Consider the following 18,942-nt stretch of genomic DNA (forward strand, 5'->3'; position numbering starts at 1 on the left):
TTTTTGCAATCCGTCGACAAGGGCCTCGAGGGCTTACTTATGTTTATCAGAAGTATTCGGAGAAGTAAGTAACACATCTTTACAACTTCCTTAAAAAAAATGGCGCAAAAAAGCCTGGGACAAGCCCAGCTGACTCGCATCATTGACGTCGTTCTGCACGTGTTCTCGGGAATGCGCAAAGCGATGCAAGTCTATGACATGGGGAAAACAGGGGTACAACGTCTGTGTCCGTTATAGGCCATGCAGATTTACTGTTTAGTATTATTTCAATAGACTTAAATAATTTTTTCTGAAAGTATTATGAAATTTTTGCAATCGATACTTGTCGACTAACTTTTTTTGTATGTCCCGCCTAGTCGGCGGTTTTTCTCACGCGATGCCAAAATGTGACCAAAATCGTAACAACGGCGAAACACGATGGCTTTATAACTATCATTTTGCCGTCAGAAGTAGGATTAGACTCCTCCAGTTATGTAATCTTATAGACTAAAATTGAATTAACCTCACTAAAACGCCCAATCGGTTTAGTATATTTATATCCTGAAGAAGTAGAGGGTTTTGCAGTAAGATAACGGACATAGCCCTAAGAGCTATGCTTCCTTGTACGGTACAGGGTGAAAAAATAGTAAACGGGGTGATCAGAGAATAGGACAAGACCACTATTTGCATGACTAGTTCCCTAGAAACGAGGTTGCAACGCGCTCGGCCTTTCAATTATTTTTTCACCCAATACACCACTGGGAAGGAAGTTCGCATGCTAAGCCCCACCCTTTTCAATACAAATAAGAATTAAGAAGAGAACGCAGTTTTTATTTTTGACTAATAATTCGCCTAGTAAAATAAGATAATTCCAACTGTACAACATTTTTCCAACTATTCAGTCAGTGGTTTTTTTCAAGACGGACTTGTAACAAGTTATGATATGATCATGTACATTTATGGTTCAGAATCTAGGCTTCCGATAGACATCCTGTCTTTTGCTTGCTTCGGGCACCGCATCCACCTTTTAGCAATACGTTGAGGGTATCGCCTGTCCACAGAAATATTTCCATTCTTAATGCTTTTCAGCCTGTAATAGTACTCTCCCTTGAAGATGTAAACCTTTTTGTTGATCCATTTTGTCGCTGCGTCGATATTTTTTACCTTTCGCCAATCTCCTCGAATCCGCTCCATGTTACGGCTAGCTGGTTTTCCAATAGCCTCATTGTAGCGCCAGTACTTTGTGCCTTTGAAAAAGTAGGTTATTTGATCTTCTTGTGACGTGAAAACTGCGTTCACTTTACTAAAGCGTCGTGGTAATCCATACAGACGCTGAATTGATCCACTTCGTACCAATCCCCTGCTGCTGTCGTATTCCCAGAAACTGTAGAGAAAATTAAACAACAATTATACAAAGCATCCAGTGATTTAATAGTTGAGAAGAGTTGTCGGATAAGACTGATTAGCTACTCCAGGGGAAAGCTCTAGGGGAAAGGCCCGGAGTCCCGGGGCCCCACCTTATTTTTACCCGAAAGGCCGATAAAAATTATTTTGGAGAGAGTGCCCCCCCCCCCTATTCTAGGGTCTGGACCCCTCCTTTTATCCCCCCCCCCCTTTATCTGAAGGTCTGGATCTGCCACTGGTTCTAATGAAAACAGAATTGTACAATCATTTTCTAGGTGATATTGATGTAGTTCCGGAGAATAGCAACTAGACTAAATAGTAAGTAGGTAGGAAGTTTTGGCGTCTAGCTGATGCAGATGAACATGGTCTGGAATAGCGTAAGAATTATGGAGTCCCAGCGGCACCCCAACCTTAATATATATTTCCAAAGTCTGCTAAATTGCAGAATACAGGGTCACTAATTTGCATGTCATGATCACTGAATAAAAATACGATCTACTGCGTTGCGCCTCGTTCTTCAAAGCGTTTCGACACATGTAAATGAGTTGGAGCAAAGTGGCTCTGAATTCTGAAGTTGTTCCTCAAAGTCTATACCCCGGCCGCGCGGTGCGTCATTTCTAGTGTTCCTACTCTGGCAAAGAAGAAAAATACCGGAGAGATTCTCATTTTTTATGATTTCTTAAAAATGCCATTGCTTCATTGAGGGCAGCACACAGAGAAAACGGAGGGAACCCTAAGTCTACCTTGCTGTTTCTAGAGTTTGACGAAGCACGAGTTTTTGAATTGCTATTGAATCGAGCACTAAAATTTTCTATTATATATTGTCAGAAAAACTAGGCAATGCTTATCACTTACGTTTTCCCTTTAAAAAATACAATAGAGCCTCTTTTGTTGCGATAGGCAGCGTCCACAGGGGTTATCACGTCAGGCCAATAATCTCCTACTTGCTTGGGTTCACTTTTCTCCAGAACACTGTTAACAGTCCAGAACTGATCTCCTTTTAAGAAGTACGTTAAATCATTTGCATCAACAAACACAGCATCGTATCGAATTTCCGGTAAGCAAGCGGGATGTTCCGAAGGATTTTCCGTCGTGGGCGGCATTGTTGCTGTTGTTGGTTCCACTGTGGTCAGGTCGGTAGCTGGTAGTTCTGTGGTAGTGGGTGAATCGGTGAGTTGGTGCTTCAGTTGTAGTTGGCTCCTCTGTGGAAGTTGGCTCCTCTGTGGTAGTTGGTGCTTCTGTGGTAGTTGGTGCTTCTGTGGTAGTTGGTGATTCAGTCGTAGTTGGTGATTCAGTCGTAGTTGGTGATTCAGTCGTAGTTGGTGATTCAGTCGTAGTTGGTGATTCAGTCGTAGTTGGTGATTCAGTCGTAGTTGGTGCTTCTGTGGTAGTTGGTGCTTCTGTGGTAGTTGGTGATTCAGTCGTAGTTGGTGATTTAGTCGTAGTTGGTGCTTCTGTGGTAGTTGGTGCTTCTGTGGTAGTTGGTGCTTCTGTGGTAGTTGGTGATTCAGTCGTAGTTGGTGATTCAGTCGTAGTTGGTAACTCTGTGGTGGTTGGATTCTCTGTGGTAGTTGGTGATACTGTGGAACTAGCTGGATTTGCTGTAAATGTACAAGAAAAAACGTCATTACTATACAGAAGAGAATTGGAAAGCGATTTAATCATAAAATTAAACGCCAAAAAAGTTTTAAAACTCATTTTTAAATTTCTAAAAACGCAGACGACGTTTCGGCGCTACTTTATGCCATTATCAAGTCAAAATAGTGAAAGTTGAAACAAGAGAATATAAAACGTGAAACGATAAAAAATATTTATGTGTCATATGGGCATAGCACCCAAAGTAACACTTAAAAGTTCTAATCCTTTCGGTACTTTTACTATTGTTTTGCTTTGAGTATTATGCCTAACCGACACAGTTAGGCACAGTTGAGTCATTTCAACTTTCACCATCCATTTTGACTTGATGATGGCGTACAGTTGCGATGAAACGTCGTATGCTTTTTAGAGTTTTTAAAATGTATTTTAACACTTTTTTAGCGTTTTAACTTTATGATAAAATCACTCTTATCATACTTACTTTAAAAGTGGTTAATTACTTAACCTAATTAAAAGCACATACCCAACTAAACCCTTACCTCCATATAAGGCCTGTATTCCCTGGACATCGTCATCGTTCAGCTTAATATCTGCAACATATCCCCTGTACCAAGGGTACATAATTGATTCCAGCACGCTGGAATGTTCCAGACCCAAACTGTGGCCAAACTCATGAACAGCCACCCAGCCCAAGTTAATGCCATCGTTTGTTCCTGTGGTGAATCTTTCATCGTCATCAAAATGTGCGTCACCGGAGAGACCTGAATAAAATGACAGCGGAAATTTGCTCGTCTAAATATCTTGTTGTCGCAGCGTGAAAAATAATGTAAAATTCCGATAATTACAATCCACCTGAAAATAAGTCAGTTCCCCCACATCTCAGGCGCTTAAAAGTTATTTTGATGACAAGCTCCCCCTCTCCCCCCTCCCCCGCCCCTCCCCAACCCCGAATTTAAGGGAATATGTCATGCCGTGAGGCATGCTTACCAAAGTTTGTTTTTTGAAAAAAAAAAAAAAAACACTTACTTCTTACTACTGTTTTGAATAAATGGAGAAATTAAAAGTAGAAATCTCGTTGAAAAGAATTTATAAATAGTAGAATAGAGTAATATCATAAGCGCTGCCATTGGAATACAGGTCATAAATTCAAACATCAGCGCAGTTTTCAATAGCTTCAATCATACTGTTTCATCTGCCTCTTAACAACGTAACAAGTCAAGCCACCTTCATTTGTGATCGTTACAATTGAAGGGTCGTTATGTATCAGTCAATTCCACACTTCCCGGGCATACCCTGGGCAATTGACTGGTTTTGCTAACACAACCATGAAATTTTATCGCTTCGTTACTTCCATGCTATGTTAAAAAACCGTGAAATTTTATCACTACTTTTAGAGGGTTACTATAGGTTCGGAGGGCCATTTCTCCCGGTCCTTCTTTATGTCGTATTAACTGGTACAAGACCCTACCTTGATTGTTGTGAGGAAAGAATGCATGAGCCAGCGTCCCTCCTTCTCCGTCGAATGGATATCTGTCACCGTGAGTCCTGGTGACGAAGCTGATTAGAATATCCGCATCACCGGTGTTCACCTCTGTTATTCGTATCCCGGATGCCGACTGCCACATGTCCAGCGCCTCGCGGAAGATCTGCCTTTGTTTATCAGGTGAAATGCCGTCTTTGGTGAAGTTAATGATCTTGTAAGTCAAATCCTGAAACAGAAAAAGAAAGAAAGTAATGAGAAAAAAATCCAATAAATCGAAGGTACTAGTTAAATCACGTTATCACCTGGTTATGACACTTTCAACCAATACAGTCAAATCGTAACCAAAATCAAATTTCTCTTTAAAATATCAGTATATACAATATTTGTTTATCTATTCAGTTACAGTGTCTTCAATTAGCACATCAGTGCTAAATACTTTGGCAGTTGAATAAAGTGATTTATTGTGAGTGAACATGGTGAAGAAATTGTTCAACATGACACGAGCGTGGAACAAAGAAAAAATCTGAGTCCCCGACGGGAATCGAGGGTAACCGGTAACCGGTATCTGGGAGGCCATGGGTTGTCTTGTCCTGGTAGGCCATGGGTTCGATTCCCGTTGGGGACTCATATTTTTTCTTTGTCCCACGCTCGTGTCATGTTGAACAATTTCTTCACTATTTATCACCGAGCTTGAAATTTACCATCTTTATTATTTACTAAGTGATTTATTTATTTATTTATTTATTTATTTATTTATTTAAACTATTTCTCGCATAGCCGGCCTATGGATGAAAGCATTCAATAGGTAAAATCATACGCACCAGTTTCTGCCATTTGGTACCCTGCAAGTTAAATTCTCCGACACTTCGTCTCTTTCTTGAGGCTGGAAGGCTCGGGTCTTTTACTCCGCATCGTGATTTGCTGATTAACTCGAGTGTTTTGCTGTCGAGAATTCCTGTCATCGGAACATTTCCAAATCTTTGGAGTCTCTTGATCGCATTTTTAAACGCGGGGGAACTTGGGTCATTTGCACCAGCGCTGTCCTGTCCTTTGGAATTATCGAAGTAGCCAAACTTGAGCAAAAATTTTGCAGCCTAGGAGAGAATCGATTAACACATAAACAGGTTATTATTTTCCAAATTTGAGTTGCTACAGGACCTGAAAATTAAACTGGAAAAGGTTGTTGCTTTGTGCTCTTACAAAATTATAGTTCATTATACAGGGCACTCAACGAGAAAATTTTACAATAGGTGTCAGAACACCGTTTTTATGTTATAAGTGTCCTTTTTGTGCGTTTTTTAAAGCCTTATTTTTAAACACTAAGAAAAGTGTATCTTTTCGGATACGCTAGCTGAACTTTCAAGCTTCAGAAAATTTTAGGGAACGAAATATTATTACCGGAATTTTCGAGCCGCTGTAGCGTTCTCGAAACTCGCAGCTGGCCTTTTTTCATGCCCAAAACGACATTTTTACTTTCCCCATGTCATGAAAGTTTGAGCTGTTGAAATCTCCAATATTTCATCTCATTTCAATTCGAAAATCGTAGGCAATTATAGGTCTTCCGAACATATATTTACCGAAACGATCTGTTGAGTGCCCCTGATACCTACACCAGGTTATGTCTGTCTTACCTTTGCAGCCTTTTTGGGGTTATTTTTGTTCTTTCCTCTCTGGCGACCGACAGGAGCATTGTGAACGCAGCTCAGAAGAGCGACTAGCACTATCAAAAAGACGACAAGTCTGTTCATCTTAAATCCGGGTGAGTTGATTCGTTCGCATTCAGTGATGCTATTTTGTGTTGCATACAGAGTCAAGCTGGGTATTTATAACAACATAACAGAGTATGCCGTGTAGGCGTTGGCAATCCCTCACGTCACTCGGTCACTTCTACTGATATTAATTTCACAGCATGTTCCCGCCCGACTGACATCACTCTACGGCCTACGTTTGGTGTGGTTTATGTTCACTAGTGACAAAAATGAATTTTTTTTTCTTTCAATATTGCATCACTCGATGAGTCGCCTTCACAATCCATCACTATCAACAAAAACTGAATGAGTATATTATGAAGTTACAAGTAGATACCAAAGTTTATAAGAAAAATATATCCCTCGTCGGGTGCATGGTGTGTAGTTTTTCATTCATTCTTCTTGCATTACATGCACTAAAGGGGATTGCGAAATTAAGCCCTTCCGGCCTGCTAGTATCGAATTTGATGCGAATAGATGCCCCTAGAATATCACAGTTGTCTTCCAAGGTCGCCGATACGTGCCAAATGGAGTAATACGACTATGATTGACTATGACAAGGTTATTTTTCTAGAATTTCCATCCGTGCGTCGCGTCTGGAAAGGGCTTGATTTGTTCCAGTGAAGTTTTTTGCGGCGGTGGTGATCTGAGTTTAGTAGTTATTTTAGTTTATAACCTAATTTTCGGTATTCCCTTTTTAACAATGCAAACAACACATTGTTATTCTATAATAAACATCGGATGTGCGCCCTTAAACAAGTCGCGGCTTTTTTTCGGTTTTCTCAGTGGTCCTGTCAACTGCACGTGATATGAGAATAGCCGCTGAGACCAATACACGTGAGAATGTTTGTCTTGCAGAGGGGGAGGGGTACTCAGGTATGTTTTGGGTGGGTATGTGCCGCCCGGGTCTCCAAAGTAGCACCCCGTTTTAGAAAAAAATTTGCATCCAAAATGATACCCCATTCGAGAAATGGCTGCCGATAAATTGAAACTTTCGTGCGTTCAAAATATCATACCCCGTTCTAGAAATTGTCTATAAAATTGATACCCCTTTCTAGATCGGGAGCCCAAAATCACGACCCCGTTGGGCGGCACATATTGGGTATAGGTTTTTGTGGGGAGTAGTACCCCCGCCCCTCCGGATAGCGTGGTCATTGATAGTGAGCAGTGGGTCTTTGATTTATTCGCAATTCAGGCGACGCGAGTGGAAATGGGTAAAAAAGTAATAATTATGGGCTTTCTCACATTCACGTGTTCGCTGTCTGTGTCTTTCGCGAAAAGTAAGAGACTGCTCGCAAGTCTATTTTCAGTACTTTCAACTATTCATGTTATTCTCAATTGACTCTTTAAATGTTTAAGGATAGCATTTCAGCTCATACTCGTGTCTTTGCTATAAATAGTTCCCATGAAAGAGCGCATTGTTTTTAGTATGCATTTTGTTCTATGCACGTCACCAAATATTTCGTTCTAATCACGTTACATATATATACTATATATGACATATATCACATATATTTAATTTATCCAAACGTGCATTGCTCTCAGCCGGGCAAGAAACATTCTGGAAATGATGAAGAAGCCTTTTGATTTTTCCTATTTAGTGATTAAGTTGATTTTTTTACAAGATAATTTTGCGCGCTGTGAAATGTGAGTGATCTGATCAACCTGATCTCCGAAAAGCAATATATGATATTAGGAATGAACGTGTTTTCGTTTGTCTCACGATAGAATCGCTTTGAGGTGTTGATTGCGACGTTTCGACTGCAATACTGCTAGTCTTTATCAGGCGATGAGGTCGGTTGTTTACGCGTAAACATAGCGGTTATAACACGGTTTAAAAGGAAATAATTTATTTCTTACTGAGAACTTATACCTAACAGCAAGTTTGCCATAGATCTGTGCGTCAGTTTTAAATACAAGTAAAAGAGAATAAGCAATAACACTTGATGCCCGCAATTAGCAATACAAGTCATGATTCGTGGTCGGCGCAAGAAATATATATATTTTATTTAGAGAATTGCAAAGTTAAGGAAAATACAACGTAAACGTACAGTCAACCGAAGGCCAGTACCGAGTGCTATTCACTAGTAATTTATATATATTCACACCTGACTGCGCAACAAAACGGGGGAACAAAATACACCTTTTTCATTTTTTTTTTTCAGCCGAAGCTACAGACACAATAAAATCAGTTCACATTCGGAATTGCAGTGCCCGGGGCAGTGATATCAGATCATGACACGGTTCAAATGTGAACATTAAATTGTAGCTAATTCTCAAATACCAACACTTTTTTTGTATCTTCTTCGATCCGTTCAGCTTAGCTACCTTACTTCGGGGGTTCCACAGTATTGATCGAATGTAAAATGTTGAAGGGTCTTGTTTATGCATGGCTCATCGAGAACCGATGGGTTCGGTCCTAGTGCCCACCATACATTACACCTTGTTCCAAAATGACGGAAATACATGATTCTTTTGTCTACATGTTAATTGGCTCGCATTGCCTCGTTTTAAGCCAAAGATTCTCTTATGAATTCTGCAGATGTGATCGAGGCAATGGGGGTCAATTAACATGAAGGCAAAAGAATAATGTATTTTCTGCCATTTTGGAATGAGGTGTATTCACCCATTTTTCAGTACGATTCAGTACAAGAGCTACCCTGCTAGTTAAAACTGAGCGTAGAACTTCTTTATTCTAACAATCAAGCCACCGTGTGTAGTACGCGTCTGAAAAAGTTAACCTGGACTAAACTAGCAATGGATGCCTTGCAGTGGGAGAATAAATGGTGTGAGGTCATAGGGATATTCCAGGAAAGTTTTTTCGGTCAGATAGGCCTTATCACGGTTTTCGACGTCATCTTGACGAGTAGGCAAAGCGAGTAGAAATAACGGTGTTTGTATGGGAATCTGACGGCAAATATATTTTACAAACATTGAATTCTGGACAACGTATGAATTGTAAAGGTAAGATACTAGGCAAAAGTTTTTATTTGCCGAGTTTGAAGGATGTAGCTGATGTACTAGAAAGCGTTCAATTACGTTTTTAATTTCCCCATACATTTGTCTGTATTTTTTCTCGCATGATTGACGCTGTTCGCTGTTTTGCCTACTCGTCAAGATGGCGTCGAAAACCGTGATAAGGCCTATTGAAGTCTGTCACCAGAAGTGTAGTTCCGCAGTGCCGGCCCTGTTTACAAGGAGGTAGCTAGGGTAACTCTACTGCCAGGGTAACCCAAGCAAGATGTAAAAAGATATCACTCACACTCAAGTTCAAAGCTATCGAGAGCCGAGAGAAGCTCTCGAAGAAAAATCCAAAACTGATCAGCATACATAAATTAAGCAAGAAAAATAACTTTATTTTACCATTTTATTCTGGGTTTCTTATAAAACTACGTGCAATTTACAACAAATTTCAAATAAATACTAAATACTTTCGGTTGCAATGTAAAACAGATTCTTAAACTAAACTGAGATCCTCTTTATGTTACAATAACATTTAAGTTAATTTTGAGATGTACAAAAATAAACATATCGTACTTTTTTTACTCAGGGTGGAAAAAAAGAAGAAATTAAAATAAATTTGTATGTTGTCTTTGTTGGAAGGCTACAATGTAGATATTCCCTGAAATCTAATTCCTCAATATTCCATTCAAAACAATTAGAAGAACACAGAGGTAGAGTCTAAAGTCGGGCCTTAAACTAAACCAACCAATGTATCTTAACTCACTGTATTTGCTACGATCAATGTTCACTTTCAATTGTTCAAGGCTCGCCTGCCAAGGCTCCTATAGCCAGGGCACCAATGGAATCACATTTCATCCACTTTTCTGCGGTATTTTTGGGGTATCCACGATCAACATACACCTTTCTGTTTTCTGGATAACTCTTAAGTCTCAGATAGTCTTTCCCGTCGAAGACGTAACTTTTTCCGTTCGACCAGGTTACCGCTGCATCAATATTGTCAGGAAGGTCGGGCCAGCCTCCTTGGATGTCTCTTGGGTATCCACTATCCATCCTGCGGTTAACCTCGTTGTATCGCCAATATTTAGAACCTTTAAAGATGTAAGTTTTTTGGTTTTTCTTCCAGGTGAAGACCGCGTCCATGTTTCTGACCTCCCAGGAAAGACCGTATTGAGTTATGTAGCCGCTTCTTTGTAGTTGTCTCCTTGCATTGTACCTTGAAGGATCTGGCTTGTTGTACTCCCAAAACCTGTTTAAAGTAACAAACAATAAAATGAAATAGGCAATCTTCGGTAATCTTCGGAAGTCTTCGGAAATTTTCGGAAAAGGTTCGGAAAAAGTTCGGAAACATTCGTACGACCTTCGGATAACATTTTGAAAACTGTTCGGAAATCTTCGGAAAATGGTCGGAAATATTCGAAAAATCGTCAAAAAACAGATTTCGATCTACAGCTGCAGGGTATTTTCTTGATGTACCACCAGACTATCGTCAGTATTATTCTAGCTACTTCGTCGTCGTCGTCATCGGCCAGTTACCAAGTTTGACAATCGTATTTTTATAAATCTTGTCAATATTCAGTGTTACTTCATTGGGATTTTTCTACCTTGAAAAGAGTACTTTGAGGTTGCCTTAAATTTCGAAGTAATTTAACACATCAAAAGAAATGCTGTAAAATATCGTGAAACAGTTCTTTTAAAATTAAGGAATGGGAATGAATGTGTCTGTGAATGAATGCTAATTTAGGTGAGCGTTTTTGTCCCTTCGGATTTTACTTTTTGCCAAAAGTGCCATTCGAAATCCAAAAATTTCCAGTGGTCCACAATCTGTTTATAAATTATGTAGGTTTGATTGGCCGTTTTCAGTGAATCTAGTAGTATTTGGTTTGGTTCCCCAATTTTCATTATAATTCAGAATATAAAACGGCTTCAGTAAGGGGCTGGTCAATAAGTTGAGGGGGGGGGGGGGTGGGCCGGAGCAGAAAGGGGGTGGGTCATCAGTTTTTGAGCCCTCGAAAAGGGGTGGGTTATGTAGTTTTGATCTACACGTAGGGGGTGGGTCATCTTATTTATATCAGTATAAATTGATAAATTTCTCGCAGTGAGCAGTTTTAAATGATTTTCTAGCGATTTCAGGAGGCCCAAATATAAAAATTTCCCGGGGGAGCATGCCCCCCTGACCCCCCTAGATGGCTTGTGATTACAGTTTTGCCTGTCTGTCTTCAGCCTCCGGCTTTCACCAGTAAACTCTTCTCTCAAACACTTTGCAATCATGAATTATAGACAGTGGTTGAAGATAGTGTTTCTGTATTCTTGAATAATTGTTTATGAATTAATGTTACGTACTGTTCTAGTTTTCCCATATGTTTGTGTCTAAATTTTCCCATGGCCTTTACACACAAATATGTGGAAAAGTTAAAAAAAAACTAGTATACCAAATTTTTCCCTCTTTGGTGTGCTAAGAAATGGAAAAAGAGGTATACCGAACAGCAGTGTCCATCAGCGAAATTTAGGGTAGTGTATGTAGGGAATCACACCTTAAAAGCCGATATCAAATCAAAAACCTACAACCCCTTACAGAATAATGAACTTTTTGGGGTGGGTCATGTAATTTTCAACCCCCTATCAGGGGTGGGTCAGTCAGTTTTGAGCCAGAAGAAAGGGGTGGGTCACAAATTTTCAAGCCACCACTTTCCCAATTGCTCCGGCCCACCCCCCCCCCCCCCTGGTACTTATTGACCAGTCCCTAAACAAAAAAAAACATCCCCCACAGACAAACAATAGAAAACTCACCGTGATCCTGAAAAGAAGACAACCTTCCCTTGTTTGTTGCGATAAGCGGCGTTTATAGGGGTCCTCACTTCAGGGAAATAATCTTTCACTTTCTTTACGTTGCCCCGCCTTAGACTTCTTGAGAGCGTAAAGAGAGAGTCTCCATGGAAGAAATGTGTAACTTGGCCGCCTCTAGTGTCTTCCTCGACAACAATGGCGTCATACGTCGTGCCGGGTTTACATGCCAGATGAACTCCATTGGGTTTAGGCGTTTCCGGTTTAGCCGTGGGGGGATCTGTTGGGGCAGGGGTAGGGGCAGGGGTGGGTTTTTTTGTCGGGGGTTTTGAAGGTCCTGTCAGTGGAAAAGAAAGATAAAGATAAGGCTCCAATCTTAAGGATTAGAGAAACCAGATATGGGGGGGGGGGGGAAACAATATCATCTAGAGGATTGGGCCTAATGATGTTGAGCTTTCTAGATCGAGAACTTAATAGCGTTGTTTTGGATTCGCCTTCGACATACCAAAAAAATATGTAAAAAAAATATTGTTAAGACAATTTTGAAAGTTAATTATTGCAGCTTGCTGTTTAGTCACCTGAGTTATCGTTTTCTTTTCAAAAAATAATTAAGATTGAGGCTAGAAGACTGAAAAACGATCTCCGGTGGAAGCAAGGGAGATGTACAAAGCGCAGTCTTCAGATATTCGCGATTGAAGCTTGGCGCCCTTCTCCCCAGTCCCACGCCACGGATTCACAACAAAACTAGACAATTTTTGAGAGGGAGGCTGGAGATGGAAGGAAGAAATCTTGGGAACGAGACCGAGGCCGCGTAAGAACTAGCGCAAAATTTGGAACTGCATGATTTACAGTGGAAATTGAAACAGAAGTTTTTGACAAGCAAGTAACAGAATCGTCTGAAACCAAACAAGAAAAAACCTTGAAAAATCAAAAAAAATAAAACTTACCTCCATAAAGTGCCTGTATGCCTTGGATATCATCATAGGTAAGCTCGATGTTTGGGATATAACCTTTGTACCAAGGGTACATGATGGATTCCCGCACGTTGGAATGTTCCAGTCCCATGCTGTGTCCAAACTCATGAACCGCCACCCAGTCCAAGTTGATGCCATCCTTTGTTCCTGTGGTGAATCTTTCATCGTCATCAAAATGCGCGTCACCGGAGAGACCTATAAACGTATTTTCAGTTTTAGTCAAATCTTATTCTTTAGGATAGATGTTATTCTACAAGTGCACGGCACACTTAATCACCTTTACACCAGCGAAAAAAAATCGACTAATTTTGATACTAAACCTACATTACCTAGAATTACAGAAGTGAATTTTTCGTTTTATACGACACGCCAGCTAGTTATTATATCATTGTTATAGCTGATGCTGTGTGCTTGTTGCTCGTTGCCGTAAGTTGTTGTGGCCATTGTTGCTACTGCTACTGTTGTTACTTGGTAAGTATCGCTTTTTTGTTGAGTGTTGCTTTTGTTGTTGTTGTTGTTTATTGTGTTTATTAGTGTTAATTATTGCGTGATAACTCTTGTTATTGTTATATTTGTTGGCGGTGGTGTGGTCGTTAGCATTGATCTTCATTTGTTAGTTTTGTTCTAATATTTGCTGTTGTTGTTGTTGTTTAAAGGTGAGAAATTCAAAAAGCCAGGAAAGCACAAACCTTTGTTGTTGTGTGGATAGTACGCATGCGCCAGTGTTCCTCCTTCACCATCAAACGGATATGGGTCTCCATGGTAACGTCTTACAAATCTAATCAAGATGTCGACGTCATCATCCGGGACTGAAGGATCAGTCTGTTCAGTTATAGTCAGCGTGCTGGCCTCAGCCCATTTCTGTATCTGTCTACGAAGAATACTTTTCTGTTGTTCTATACCAAGATCGCCCGTGAATGAAATGAAACGATAGGTCAAATCCTGCAGAACAGTTGAAATAAATTAACATTGGAAAAGATTAAGATTCAAACTTAACTTTTAGACGCACCTTTATCAAAGAATGTGTGGACAGGGATGAACAATTATAGCTAAATGGAAAATTTTACCATTCGGGTCAGACATTGCATTTCTCTTGTATCTCCCTTTCTGTGAAACCGATTTTTAACAAAACACTTTTAATGACAAAATGTAGTTTTCTACCATCAAGTGGAAAGGAAAAAGGGCACGTGTTTTCACGCCTTGAGAAAACACCGAAACGTCGGTTTTTTTCGTTTGTTTTTGCATGCCTTTACGTTGCAAAATTATTACCAATAACAGAGTGAAATATCCTTAATGATAATTGTGACCGGTATTTTGGGCTTTCAGCATAGAATAATTTGTCAATGCGAACAATTCTATGAACCATATACATGTAAACCTATTAAATGACCTAGCTTACCACGAGTCTCTCCGTAGCTCAGTTATAAGAGCTATAATCTTTTACCCACACTCGTAACATGATAACATTACATCCAGGGCCGTAACTAGCAAGAGGCAAGACGAGGCACTTGCTCGTCTTAATTTCAACCCAAAATGAAAAAACGAAATATTTTTTGTTGGGAAAATTATCGCTAGTTGAACGATACTGATTTTTCTTAAGAAATACCTCATGAAAAAATGTCTCTGAGAGTAATTCAAAGCTTCTAGATTTCAAAATTTTCTGGAGGACATGCCCTAGTCTATGGCAAAAGTCTGGTTACGGCCCTGACATCTTTCTCAATTCTAAAACTCGTACTATTTCTGTACCTTCTTATTCCATCGAGTTCCTTGTAGATAGTACTCGCCAACACTAAGATCACCGGATTTTTTTCCAGCTGGTTTCAGCTTGTTAACAGGGTCCTTCAGTCCACATCGTTTTGTGTTGAGCAGCTTAAGCGTCTCATCGTTGAGTTTTCCCGTAACAGCTAGGCTACCGAATTTCTGAAGATCTGTTATAGCCTTGACGACAGCCGGTGAGTCAAGGGCGCCACCTCCAGCCGAATCGTCTTCAGCGTCCGATTTATTAAGGTAGCCGTAATCTACCAACAATGTCAATGCCTTAAAGGAAAATAATAAACTATTAAACTTAAGCTGCACAATAAAAAGCGCGACCTCGAAACTTCCAAGGCCAAAGGACGTATTTACATCAAAAATCGAAATTTGAGAGCAAACGGAGTTTTAATGGAAACTAACTAAACAAAATGGTATATTTTGGTTAAAAAAAACTATTTCACTAAAATTACTTAAACTTGAGTATCGAAAGTAAATCGTATTTCCTTTGTTTTTGCATTACTACGCTTGGTGATTGGTTTAAAAAACTTTCGCTACTTTCTCGACCAATCAGAAGTAAAACCAAAACCAATCGTAACTTGCTCGCGCACGTTTTCCCGCGCTTCGTACCGGCTACATGTATTTTTAAATAATAAATAAATAAATTTGTTTCGAGTTTTGATTGGTTCACTGGATTGTCTGTGTCCTTTGGTATTGGCCAGAATGATTACTTTGGTTACCACCAAGCCGGAAACGAGAAGCGAACGACTTTTAGAAAGTCTAGTGAAAACCGCTCTATCTTGGTGTTCCAGGGGAATATAATTATAAAATTATAAATATAAAATAGGATCCTGGCATCTCAAGACTATCACAGATTTGTAATGATAAGGAAGCTATAGAAGTATGGCGCACTGATCTTGAAAGTTAACTATTTTTAGAGGATTCTTTCAGCTTTAAAGTAATTTCTACATCGAAAAAAATGTAAAATCTCTACTTACGGAATTAGGACGACAACGACCCCATTTTCGATGGCGCGGCAAATATGTAACCTACTAGACTTGTCCAAGTCGACCTCGTATAAATGATAGGCGGCGAGCGATATGAAAGCAAAACCTCGTAGTGATAAGCGAGCGAACGACCCACGAGGCCAGAAAAAAAATTAAAAGGCCCAGCCAACCACGAGGCCAGAAAAACAAATTTAAAAGGACTTTGAGAAAGTCTAGTAACCTACATGTGCGACTTGTACGTCAAACACATCCCGCAGATGCCAGCAGTGCAAGCCGACGATACTGAGATCGGCACTAATTTCGTTCGTATGGACGTTTGTTTGTTAGCTACCTTATTGTTACTTATTTTCGCGGGACTTAATTTTCGCGATTTTCGCGATTTTTTGAAAATCGCGAAATTAAAGACCCGCGAAAATTAATTCTAAACGATCTCTATTGTATTTATTATGCTAATTACGTATTTTTGGCCAAATCGCGAAAATTAAGTCTCGCGAAATATTCCTGTTCCATTTTCGCGAAATTAAGTGCCCGCGAAAATAAGTAACAATAAGGTAGTCGCCAATCGAGCCATAGATCGAGCCATAGTGGGCACGAGAAAGCGGCGAAAATCGACACTTGAAATCTGCTCACGTCTACTCACACCACGAAATAAATATGAATAAACTCAGGAAGAACTTCTAGTTGAGCTAGCGATCGTTCTGGAGCACCTAGAAACGCCTTCGCTTCAGGATTTTGGCCACTTAATTTCCTATTATACTGCTATCCTAACGTAAAATCTCGAGTTAGTATTCTAGTTAAACAACGGTAGCTAAAAAGAAGCTCTCTTTGAACGTACGCACTATTTTTAGCTTTCAGCTAATTCGTGTTTACCGCGTATTACGCGCCGCTTGAGGAAGCCGTTAACAATTTTGCTCCAAATTTCTATTTCAACTTCTTAATTCGTCCAGCCTGTTCGTGAAGGTTTTCCTTACAAGAAAGCACCTTAGATAACGGTATGTTTTTTAGCTACGTGCACGTGTCGATGAAGAAAATTACAAGACCATCTTAGTCATCTTACCTTCGCCTTCTCTCTTGGGTCAGTTATATCGCCGATTACAGGCGCACTGTCCACGCAATGCAGTAGAGAAGCAAGAGCTATCACACCAGCGAGAGCCGGTAACAGCGTCTTCATTGTAAAACTTGAAAGATTTCGGATTTCTTGACGTGTTCACTACAATAAGAAGAGCTTCCTCAGTCGACGAACGGGAAAATGATAGACTGGGCGGCAAAGCGAAGCTGTATTTATACAGATTTATAGCGGCTTAAGACATCAGTCATCAAATAGGTGTTAACTGATCTGCGCAATTCAGCACTGTTGACGTCCGTTGAAACGTGACGCAGTTGACTCTTGCCCAAGGCGTGTCTAGCGGTCTCAGTTCCAAATCTGTCACTAAACATGTTTTAGGATGTGGGCGGTAAACATGACCTTGGAAGAAACCCGAAAGAGAGGGGGGGGGGGTACTCTTCCATAATGCCAAAGCTACGAGTATGTGCCGCCCAACGGGGACGTGATTTTGGGCTCCCGATCTAAAATGGGGGTATTAATTTTAGTTACGATCCCTAAAACGGGGTATCATATTATATTTTGAACGCATGCAAGCTTCAAATTATCAGCAGTTGAACTGTTTCTAGAACGGTAACGGGGTATCATTTTGAATGTTAATTCTTTCTAAAACGGAGTGCTTCCACCCCCCCCCCCCTCCCCACGGAGGGGCGGAAGAAATGAGACTGGCTGGAAGAAAATCGAGTTTAAAAGTTATTTTATCTTACAGATTAAAATTTAATTTATCTTTTACCGTATCCTGTTAAGGGTTCGTTCTCGGTTCGTGCTGTTTGTATGTTATGAAAAGCGTTCCTTTAATATTGCGATCGTACGTTCGACCTGAGAAAACGTCTTATAGACAGTAAACAGTCCTTCATTTTTTTCCTGTTCTGTAGTATCCGTTTAGTCACCAACGTCGCTTAGGGCAATATCCTGTGTATTGCAGATGACTTTTTCTCTGCCCTTTTTTGGTAAGTCGTAAAAGTAACTCAAAATTACCCCCCCCCCCCCCCCCCCCCGGAAATTCTAGTGGAGGTCAGATTTTTAACACTCTTTTAAAACTCTTACTTTATTATTTTCACATTAAAATATGTCATTTTCGATACCCTGATTCAGGTCTGACCCCAAAATATCGATTTCCTTGATCAGAGTTTTTAAATTAGCAACAGTGTCCGTCTTCAACTGCCCAGGAATGACTTCCACTTATAATAATTGCGTAAACATTTTAAAAGATCTAGAGGAGGTTGAAGTTCCCTGTTGTTAAGAAAAATATCAATAAAACTGTACACAATTCCGAACCAGAATGCACAAAACACACCCTATTTTAGATCAAAATGGTCAAAGTCTACCCAGGTGCAGACAAAAACGGCTCCAGAAGCTCAAACACCATAATACCCTTTGGGATCCTAAGGCCCCCTCCCGTGCAAAACTCCAAATCAGGATGTGATACAACTGATGAAATAAAATTTCAACGTAGGGATGCACTTGCGTTCGATCAATGCTTTAAAGGCAAAACAATCTTCGTTTGGTTGAGACTCACAACGTGTCATGTTTTTCTAGAAGAAGCTGTTCTCGTGATCGTCGGAAAGACTTATTATTAAACATCCGAACAGCTCGCACACACTTCAGAAGAGAAAAATGTATTCAATTTTTTATTCGGCAATCAAACGAAGAAACCCGCAATAAAAACGCGTTCCGCAAACACGTTTGTGACACATGGTAACGACTAAAAAGAGGCCAAACTGACAGGAAACAGGTTAAAACCCGTTAAAACAGTGGACGTGAGTACACCGAGGATTACGCTTTGGCAATATTGCTGCTCACCATACATCCTGGTAATCTTGTTTTGCGTAAGCCATTTTAGACGCCCCTAAAATGGGCTCGTCACGCGTTCCCAAATAGGCTAATGCACCGGAAGTGCGCACGCCGAGCCGGAAATTATCGCCAAGGACTTGAAACCACTTGTGCTGAACTGACAATCGACTTGAAAGGTCTCCCCCTCCAACAGAGGCTAAAATATTTGATCTAGAATTCCTACTTTAACTAAGAGCGCTACTTGTTTCAAGAGTCTTTCAAACACGTGCGTTTGGGTGAAAAAAATGTAAATAAACAAGTATAAGTGGATTAGTTCTTCCGGTCTCAGTGGAAGTTCAAATTAAGTTTTCCGTATTTGTTT

General features: G+C 40.1%; 1 pseudogene across 1 annotated transcript; it reads right to left on the minus strand.

Annotated features, from left to right (window-relative positions):
* Window positions 1–789: 789 nt before the first annotated feature.
* Window positions 790–16,951, minus strand: LOC144637161 (uncharacterized; annotated as a pseudogene). Its single transcript, XR_013567674.1, has 12 exons — window positions 16,743–16,951; window positions 14,676–14,966; window positions 13,619–13,871; window positions 12,903–13,124; window positions 11,962–12,292; window positions 9,974–10,420; window positions 6,094–6,277; window positions 5,284–5,556; window positions 4,448–4,688; window positions 3,519–3,740; window positions 2,239–2,984; window positions 790–1,363 (listed from the first exon to the last, which is right to left on the minus strand). The product of XR_013567674.1 is annotated as an uncharacterized LOC144637161 (transcript).
* Window positions 16,952–18,942: the final 1,991 nt, after the last annotated feature.

The sequence above is a fragment of the Oculina patagonica genome, chromosome 13, assembly GCF_052425735.1.
Source record: "Oculina patagonica isolate OP01 chromosome 13, crgOcupat, whole genome shotgun sequence".
Lineage (NCBI taxonomy): Eukaryota > Metazoa > Cnidaria > Anthozoa > Scleractinia > Oculinidae > Oculina > Oculina patagonica.